General features: G+C 46.8%; 1 protein-coding gene across 2 annotated transcripts in view; it reads right to left on the bottom strand.

Moving 5' to 3' along the window:
• KCTD20 (potassium channel tetramerization domain containing 20) overlaps positions 1 to 7132 on the bottom strand; it is a 50091-nt gene that overhangs the window by 20529 nt on the left and 22430 nt on the right. Inside the window, exon 1 of one of the 2 annotated variants that reach the window (XM_014948489.1) lies at positions 1749 to 1797. The exons of the other annotated variant lie outside the window; for it this stretch is intronic. The gene's annotated coding sequence lies outside the window, so the exon portion shown is untranslated. Of the gene's footprint in view, positions 1 to 1748; positions 1798 to 7132 lie in introns of those variants that run through there. 2 annotated transcript variants of the gene reach the window in all.

Raw genomic sequence — 7132 nt, 5'->3', positions numbered from 1 at the left:
ATTCATGAATAGAAAAATCTGTAGGAAAACAACTGGCTTTATTTTAAGCCTCCTGTTTTCAGCAAAGCTCCCCCCCCACAAGTCTCTCTCCCCAGATGCCTGGTTGAGCCTGTTTTTGCAGGAAGCACAGGGTAGAAAAGGTGCAGTTTTATTAAACCCTGGATGCCACATGGTTCAATTACAGCCCTGCCACTCACCTGCCACCCAGCCCTTACCCCGGCAGAGAGGAATTAGCCACCAGAATTTCTGAATACGTCCCCAACCAGATTCCCGAGTCCAGAAGACCTTGGACTTGGGCCCAAAGAAACATACAGTAATTGAGGATCTAATTAGTTATTTTGATACGTTAATTCCCCTCAAGATGCATTGCTAATGAGCCCAAGTAAGTACTTTCTGCCCCTGCACAGCATTATGGATTTATGTCACCTGGAAATGTTTCCCTCCATCAGTTCAAACAATAAATCAATCTACTCTGTTTTTCTTACTGCTCCCCCCCCAAGATGTATCTTGATTGCTCAGAGACTGCTCCAAACACCATCTCACAGAACAACAGAATTAAATATATCACGTCTCATCAATAATATATCGTTTTAATCGCAAATAGAAGCTGAAGTAGGAAACTATTTTCATCCTGACTCACACCAGCGATAAAGCGCGTGTGTGTGTACTGTCAAGTTTTAAAGTCTGATCATTACACAGCACCTGATTAAGCAAAGATGCCTTACAAGGTATCTTAAAAACAACCCAATCAATCCAACTAATAAAAACAAGTAGTCACTAATTTACTAACTCGTGTTTGCTCTGTACATACAAGGTACTGCAAGCACTTGTTATTATTTTTGGTTTGGGGGCAAGCTTTTAAATCTTTAATACTCAATTATCTGTCCAGATACAGGTGCAATAAATCACCTGCAGCCTGTTAAGGAGGTTGGGGGGATGTAAAGGAGGAGGAACAGCCCTTCTCACTGAGGTCTGTTGTCCCACACAGGGTGAGGTGGGTCACCTTCATTTGGGACGATGAAAACTCCACACAGAGGACATGATGCTCGAGATCAAGGCAGCTTGTTGCACCTTCAAAGCATACAGTAAAGCATTCACCCCCAAAATCACAGAATCTTCTAGGTTGGAAGGGACCTTAAAGATCATCTTGTCCAACCATCAACCTAACTTTGACAAAAATAGACACCCACACAACAAACAAGGAGCATCATCACTAAACCAGACCTCCCAGCACTACATCAACCCGGCTTTTGAACACCTCCAGGGATGGGGCCTCAACCACCTCCCTGGGCAGCCCAGTCCAAGGGCTGAGAACCCTTTCAGTGAAAAAATGTTTCCTAATATCCAGCCTGAACCTCCCCTGGTGTAACTTGAGGCCATTTCCTCTTGTCCTGTCGCCTGTGACTTGAGAGAAGAGACCGACCCCCACCTCTCTACACCCTCCTTTCAGGGAGTTGGAGAGAGCAATAAGGTCTCCCCTCAGCCTCCTCTTCTCCAGGCTGAACACCCCCAGCTCCCTCAGCCTCTCCTCATAAGACTTGTGCTCCAGCCCCCTCACCAGCTTTGTCGCCCTTCTCTGGACCCGCTCCAGCACCTCAATGTCTTTTTTTATGGTAGGGGGCCCAAAACTGGACACAGTACTCAAGGGGAGGCCTCACCAGTGCCCAGTACAGGGGGACAATCACCTCTCGGGCCCTAGAAGAACAAGGAGACGACAGCAGGGTACAAATTAACGCTTCGGCTCATACCTGAGGGGCTGAACACACCATAGCCCTCCTGTCTTCTTCACCACAGTGGCCTCAGGAGAGCCAGACAGTGTCTGAAGCCCAGGAGCCACCCATCACCTGCAATTGTGACCCGTGGAACAGGGTTCCACCACCACCCTCAGCATCATAAATGACCCTGTTTTGCTCTTAACATAACAACTACCCAGTGCAGAGATGTGGATCAGCGCATTAAGAACCAGTGTATATTGAAATATACAATGGCTTTAACACAAGTGGATTATTTCACAGCAGAACATTGGTTGAGATATTCATTCAGACAAAACTAAATCCTCTCCTCGCTTACTGAGCTTTTAGTTTCCTACAAAAAGTTAGTCGATGTTTCTCACCCGTAGCAAAAAGCACCCACTTGCTTTGACTTTTATTTTAGAGAGGCTGCGAGTGGCTTAAAACTCCACCTTCCTTCTCTGGAAGGGATCCCAACAAGTAACTGCTAACTCACTCCCAGCTCATCTGCTGCAACTCCAACTGCCATTCATTTTTAACCAATTGCACAGCAGCAACTCGAAAAAAACTCACAATAGATGGCAGATTTTTGAAAGTTGAATGCAGTTAGTGTAGCTATTCAAAAGAGATTTCAGAATAACAGAGCACACAGCATTAAAAAAATCCCCAACCAACAACCGGGAAAGCTGCATATTGATTAATGAAATGCAATTAAATTTAAAAATAAATATTCCAGCTCGTCTGTGCTGCAGTCAGGAGGAGCTCAGTGCTTGCTGATGGACCCAAATAAGCTCTGATTACTTACACCCCTGCCTGTTTTGGGGCTTGGGGGGCTCTGAGGGGGCTGGGAATGGGAAGAGCCCCACAAAGCAGCCCCCACCCTGCAGCACAAGGCCCTGGTGCTGGGGACCAGGCATGGAAGGTCCACCAGGAAGGACCAGTGTGGAAGAGCAGGACCAGGCTTGGAAGAACTCAAGTGCCATAACCCAGCTGGGGAGAGCTGTACCTAACTCTGGCCAGAGATGGGCTGGCAGGGGGTCCCTGCCAAGGAGCTAATCTGGCATCCCCACGGGGCACTGCCCTATCACCTCAATGTCTTTTTTTATGGTAGGGGGCCCAAAACTGGACACAGTACTCAAGGTGAGGCCTCACCAGTGCCCAGTACAGGGGGACAATCACCTCTCGGGCCCTAGAAGAACAAGGAGACGACAGCAGGGTACAAATTAACGCTTCGGCTCATACCTGAGGGGCTGAACACACCATAGCCCTCCTGTCTTCTTCACCACAGTGGCCTCAGGAGAGCCAGACAGTGTCTGAAGCCCAGGAGCCACCCATCACCTGCAATTGTGACCCGTGGAACAGGGTTCCACCACCACCCTCCAGCATCATAAATGACCCTGTTTGCTTTTAACATAGGGTCTCTTCCAACCTGAATGATTCTATGATTAAGAACCAGTGTATATTGAAATACACAACAGCTTTAACACAAGTGGGTTATTTCACAGCAGAACATCAGTTGAGAGAATATTCAGACAAAAATAAATCCTCTCCTCGCTTACTGAGCTTTTAGTTTCCTACAAAAAGTTAGTCGATGTTTCTCACCCGTAGCAAAAAGCACCCACTTGCTTTGACTTTTATTTTAGAGAGGCTGCGAGTGGCTTAAAACTCCACCTTCCTTCTCTGGAAGGGATCCCAACAAGTAACTGCTAACTCACTCCCAGCTCATCTGCTGCAACTCCAACTGCCATTCATTTTTAACCAATTGCACAGCAGCAACTCGAAAAAAACTCACAATAGATGGCAGATTTTTGAAAGTTGAATGCAGTTAGTGTAGCTATTCAAAAGAGATTTCAGAATAACAGAGCATCCAGCATTAAAAAAAATCCCCAACCAACAACCGGGAAAGCTGCATATTGATTAATGAAATGCAATTAAATTTAAAAATAAATATTCCAGCTCGTCTGTGCTGCAGTCAGGAGGAGCTCAGTGCTTGCTGATGGACCCAAATAAGCTCTGATTACTTACACCCCTGCCTGTTTTGGGGCCTGGGAATGGGAAGAGCCCCACAAAGCAGCCCCCACCCTGCAGCACAAGGCCCTGGTGCTGGGGTCCAGGCACAGAAGGTCCAGCAGGAAGGACCAGTGTGGAAGAGCAGGACCAGGCTTGGCAGAACTCAAGTGCCATAACCCAGCTGGGGAGAGCTGTACCTAACTCTGGCCAGAGATGGGCTGGCAGGGGGTCCCTGACAAGGAGCTAATCTGGCATCCCCACGGGGCACTGCCCTATCTCCCCGCAGCACTCAGCAGGGCAAGGTGCTGGAAACCAGTTCAGATAAAGGCAGCAAAGCTCCACCAGTCCCCTCCAGCTGCTGGGCTGTGGTACTCCAAAGAGAAGACCATCTGTGTTCACCGAGGAAACAAGGGAGTCCTCCCAATCCAGCAAGTTGTTTAACTCGCATTAAGATACAGTCAATAACAAAAAGCAAAACAAACAGAAGGCCTACCCTTTTAGAGCCATTAGTAAACTCTGCAAATAAAGAGTACAGTAATCCGAAACCAAAATAAACAGGAAAGTTTTATTTAGCACAACTGTAACTCTTTAGGAAAGCACATCTTAATTTATTTTTAGGGAGGCGAGAGCAGGGGCTAAAATTTCAGGTAGGTAAAGCCAAGCAGCAGCACTCCCTCAATTTATGTCAGCAGAGAACTCGATACCTTATTTTCAAGAACTGAATAACATCTTGCTCAAGGTTTCAAAATAACTAAGGTTTACGATGGTACGTTGGCAAGACACCCTTGGCTTTGTTTACACGTCTGGATAAATATTTTACATGTCAAGCATAGTTATAACACTTTCTAAGAATATTCTGTTACATTCTTTCTTATGTGACTAATAATTCTTTCACCAAAATATTTGGCTAGTGTCGCGTTTCAGCAAAATTAGCCAGGAACTGGAGCCATATTTTGTAGGGAAATAAAATAGGGAATATACCACGAAGAAAAATACAAAATTGAAAAAGCTGAGACGATGCCTATTTCAACACACATAATGAGGTGTTCGTGCAGAGGAAAGGTGCCCATTTGGGCACTGAATAAGGTCGCTCTTGAAAGTGGAAAGTTCTAAAATTGCACTGTATTCCAGAACAGTCCACTCCAGCTCATTTTGAATTTGAGGAGCAAGCAACCCATCAATATTCTAGCCAAAACTGCAGCTGGCTTTGTTGAGTGTTTATCTCAAAGACAGCAAGCAAAAGAAAGGCTAGGATTTTTAAAAATTTATTTATTTCAAGGGAGCAATCTTCAAAGTCTGTCCTTGTGAGGAATATTCAACTCTTCTGCTGAATAATGCAAGAGATTCACAAAGAAATTAGCATATTCCAGTAGTGGAGCGTATGCATGATTTTAATAATTCCTTAACAAGAAAGATAGGTCTTACTGCATTGCCTGCTAATTAAAGAGCTTATTAATGTACAAAGAAGCTCTCTCTAACCTTAGGATTTCACCTCAATCCCGATGAGACGTGACCAAACCCATGACATTTCAGAGCTCTTAACGTGGCCTGCGTGAAATGAGGTTGTTATTTCCAACACAGCAGTCAGTGAGACAAGACGCTTCCAAGAAACCACCATCACCCACCTCTTGGTGATAAACCTGGACCAAACCTCACAGGGGCTGGAGTCTCAGCACACCCAACACCAGTGGGTGAACCTTCTTCCAGCAGGAGGGTGCTGGGACACTCATGATGCTGGGAGGGCTGGAGCCCCTCTGCTGGGAGGACAGGTTGAGATAGTTGGGAGGTTCAGCCTGGAGAAGTGAAGGCTCCGGGGAGACCTTGGAGACCCTTCCAGTCCCTCAAGGGGCTCCAGGAGAGATGGGGAGGGACTCTGGATGAGGGAGGGGAGCCCTAGGAGGAGGGGGAAGGGTTTGACCCTGGAAGAGTGGAGATTGAGATGAGATGTGGGGAAGAACTTGTTTGGTGTGAGGGTGGTGAGAGCCTGGCCCAGGTTGCCCCGAGAAGCTGTGGCTGCCCCATCCCTGGAGGGGTTCAAGGGCAGGTTGGAGGGGGCTCCCACCTCTGGTGGGAGGTGTCCCTGCCCAGTGCAAGAGGGTTGGAACTTGATGATCTTTAGGGTCCCTTCCAACCCAAACCATTCCAGGATTCAATGACTGTCAGGGCTCCAGCTGCTCCGGGGATAAGTGAAGCCTCTAAGTCTCAGGGCTGTCAATCTAGCTGGCCCGAGTTCACAGAAGGTTTTGTTTTGAATTGTTATTTTTAATTCAGCTGTGACAGGCTCCTAATTAAAGATAGAGCTAAGTGTCTGTACCACACAGGGTGAGAGACTGGAGGAGAGTCTATTTTCTGCATTAATAATGGTTTCATCTCTCAGAAATGCAATAATTCCACTCTGCAAGTGGTGAAATGGCATTTCCCATAAACGTCCACAACACCTTTAAAATGGTCTTGGAATGACTTAACAGCAGAAAGTGAAGACAGATACAGATGCCACAGCCACGGTATATTAACCAATTTTCTGAAAACAATTGAAGACGTTTCAAAAACAGCTTTTAAAAGGAGAGGCTCGCCCCATGATCTTGGCAAAGAACACTTTGTAATAGGGACATTTGACAGACAGGGTACCATTTAAATATAGCACAGCCCTACTGCACTAAGCTCTTCACAGCTTTATAATTAACAGTAAACAGAAATCCAGTTTCCCCCCTGCTCACCCAGCACTGGGTAACAGACATAATTAGACTGGTTTCACTTCAATATCTTGCGCAGCACATACAAAACCAGCTGTTTATCACCACTGCTTCAGCCTGAACCGTAAAACTGCACGTTTCCTCGCTACGGAATAGGTTAATTTAGGTATTTCTGAGAGCACCCCATCGTATGGCCCTGCGAGGGGACAACCAGCCCCAGGAGGTTGGGAGAAATGACACAGGGTTGACTCACAGCAACCTGTTCATCCCACCAAACAGCAGCCAGAACAGCCCATCCGACCGCAGCTCACCTGTATCATCCCACCAAACAGCAGCCAGAACAGCCCGTCCGACCGCAGCTCACCCGTACCCAAAAATCACAGAATCACAGAATCTTCTAGGTTGGAAGGGACCTTAAAGATCATCTTGTCCAACCGTCAACCTCACTGACAAAAATAGACACCCACACAACAAACAAGGAGCATCATCACTAAACCAGACCTCCCAGCACTACATCAACCGGTCTTTTGAACACCTCCAGGGATGGGGCCTCAACCACCTCCCTGGGCAGCCCATTCCAATGGCTGAGAACCCTTTCCGTGAAAAAATTTTTCCTAATATCCAGCCTGAACCTCCCCTGGCGTAACTTGAGGCCATTTCCTCTCGTCCTGTCGCCTGTGACTTGAGAGAAGAGACCGA

Source organism: Calidris pugnax, unplaced genomic scaffold (genome assembly GCF_001431845.1).
Source record: "Calidris pugnax isolate Ruff unplaced genomic scaffold, ASM143184v1 scaffold91, whole genome shotgun sequence".
Classification (NCBI taxonomy): Eukaryota; Metazoa; Chordata; class Aves; order Charadriiformes; family Scolopacidae; genus Calidris; species Calidris pugnax.
The sequence above is the reverse complement of the archived record's forward strand: the minus strand, read 5'-3'. Positions and strand labels throughout refer to the sequence as shown.